Raw genomic sequence first — 3,053 nt, forward strand, 5'->3', positions numbered from 1 at the left:
AGGAATTCTGTTGTTGAAGTATGCATATTCTGTTGTGCAAAATAGAAGCAACAACATTCTTTACCCTTACTAGAGATTTTATAAAGAATATTGGCTAATTTAAAGTTTGAATAGTTCTGAAGACCGACTAGGCGGGGAAGTTACTAGATCTCACTCTAGAGTTCCCTCAATTTCCTCCACCTGAGAACTAACATCTCGTATCAAAACCTAAAATAATAAACCAAGTTTTGGGATTTAACCTGTCACTTTAAAGTCCACCAACTCTACACCTTTCAATGAATATTTTCCTATTTATTTGCACTTAACCATAAGAACTACATTCTCATTCATACAACCCCATGTGATTCTTTCCAATTGTTGAATGAGCGATACTAGCCCTGTTCTTACATGTTCTCACAACAAATTTTAACATCTGGATTGGCCAAATCAAGAAATAAATGAAGTACATGGATTTAAATCATCATAACTTCTTCCAACATTAAAGATCAATGCTCTCCACAAAAAACCAACAACAAGTCTCAGTTAAAACCAAAAGTAGTCTAAAACAAATGATAAAAAACTTATCTCAAGTCCCCCACCAAACTCTTGAAGTTCCTTCAAATCTCTTTCCTCTTACAACACTCTCAATATAAAAATAAAATAAAAAGAGTAAATATGTAGTGCCTGAAAATCTCTCCAACTAACTCCCTAATTTTAGAACTTTTAAAACTTTCCCACTACTTTCAGGACCCCTTTCAAAGTCTCAATCTTCCTTCTTTTATAATTCTCCAAAAGGTGCCTTGGTATCTCTTCAAAATGTGTCTTGATTCGATGTATTTCCCCAAGAGAAGCATCCTTTAGCAATAATTTTCCTCCATGGTGGTTGTAACCACCTATTAAGCCATTAGGTGCCTCAAAAACCTCTTTAAAATTTGTAACAATTTAATTTACTTATCCAATAACTGCCATTGACGCTTAAGCGCAGGGCCTCTGGCGCTTTGGCATGACCTTATCTGTTTAACCGACGCGTAAGCGCCAGATCTAGCGCTTAGGCGCCAAAACACTTTTGCACATTTTTCACCTATTTGCTCCAAATTTGATCATTTTTCATTCCATTAAGAATTTTTCACATTTTTAACTGTACTTGAAAGAAAAACACAAAAAAATCTTCCATTGAAGCGTAATATCTCAAAAATATGTATAAAAATTTGTCTAAAAATACTATATATTTTAGGCGCATCATCGATCGCTGGTTTCGACACAGGTGTCTTCCTTTTTCCATAGCCAGTTGGATTAAAGTGGCCGTCTGTGAGGAGTTGAGTGGCCTATTAGTTGGAATAAGGTGGCTGTTTATGAGGAGTTGAGTTGCCAATTTGTTGGATAAAGTGAAGGAAAGTGGCCGACTAGAGTGGTGACAGAATTATTAGCTGGCTGGAGGAAATCAGGTGGTAGGCCAACAGTGTGGCCGGCTGGAATCATGTAGGTGATCAACTAAGAGGTGGTCGGTCGGTAGATTGGTAGTATGCGAGTTCCCAGTCTCAAGAGATAAGTATTCAAAGTGGCTAGGTGGTTGGGTAAGTGGTTACAGAGTGGTTGGGAGCTGGTTATGGCTAAATATTAATTTAGACTCATTTGATAGAAAAGAATATGTGAAATTTAATTGTCTAAATAGATTTGGTTAGTTCAAGCTCAATGAAAGGATATGGCTGGTCAAGTGGGACCCACCTTATGAGCAAAAATTATGATATTTAAGCAAAACTTTTATTGAATTTTAAAGTCTAAATTGATTTTTATTGAATTTAGAATAACTTTTTTGTTGAATTTATGTTTGATTTGAAGTTATTTTGAGGGCATTATGGTCCAATTATTGTATTATTATCAAAATTATAGTTTTTCTCTCTCCAGATTATTGTCATATCAAAAGGTACCCAAATGAGGTCGAAATTAACTGTGGAGGGACTCATTTTGAAAGATTTCAATGATATAGATGCAATGACAATGTTTGTTTTAAAAAATAAAAACTCATTGGAAAATTTTTATGTATAACCTTTTTTCATCCATGAGATCCTAGGTGCATCATTTTATGTAAAAATGGTGCCAATGATCACTAAACTGGTTTGCATGATTTTCATATGTGAATATGAAAGTCATAAAACTTACATAATATAATTTGGACCACTAGATTTTCCTGTGGAAGAGAATGTTATTTATAGAGTTACGAAAATAATCATCATGCATGAAAATTTTACTTGAAGAATTTCACATCAAAATTGTTCCAATTGATCATAAAATTTCTTTGCATAATCTTTATTCGTGACAATAAGACTCATGCAGCTTTTGTAATGAGATTTTGAGTCATATAATAACATTGGGAGAGAAAATAATAATTCTAAGATTTTAGTTATTATGGTTGTTAAAGGTTTATCCTAATTTTTATTAAAATTATTTGTGTTTGATGATTGTTTTGATTTCTTTTTTATTTTATTTAGTTAAAAATTCAACTTTGTTTAGGGTTTTCTCAAATCCAAGCTCAAGTAAAATTCAACTAAATTTAAGCCTAGGTAAGAATGTTGACAAAAAGTTCGGTCAACAAATGAACCCCTAATATGTGTGGCATACTATTCAAAATGCGGTGTATATATTGGCCCTGACTGATACAAATCAATTAAGTTCAGAAGTAAGAGATTATTGTTCAGCATAAAAGTTTTGATTTCCAGGGATAATCTGAAGATTAAAATTTTGATTTTAAATTCAAAAGATATTAAAATTCTTCACAGTTGAGGATCTTGGGAAAGTTGGTTTAAAAGATTCATGTTTAAAGGCTTTCATTTGGAGATTTTAGTTTTTGAAGTTAGTTTGATTTTTTTTTAAAGTTAAAATTTTTTTGTTTTCATTTGCAAGTTTTTTTTTAATCGGTATGATTTAAGCTCTTAAGATTCAAATAATTTGATTTTTAGAACTCATCAAATGACTGAGCACCTCGAAATAAAAAAATACAGGAGATCGCATTCAAACCAAATGATAAGCAGACTAATTATATCATAATAGAAAACACACTAGATTTAACATCTAAT

The sequence above is a fragment of the Phalaenopsis equestris genome, unplaced genomic scaffold, assembly GCF_001263595.1.
Source record: "Phalaenopsis equestris unplaced genomic scaffold, ASM126359v1 Scaffold204990, whole genome shotgun sequence".
NCBI classification, from domain to species: Eukaryota; Viridiplantae; Streptophyta; class Magnoliopsida; order Asparagales; family Orchidaceae; genus Phalaenopsis; species Phalaenopsis equestris.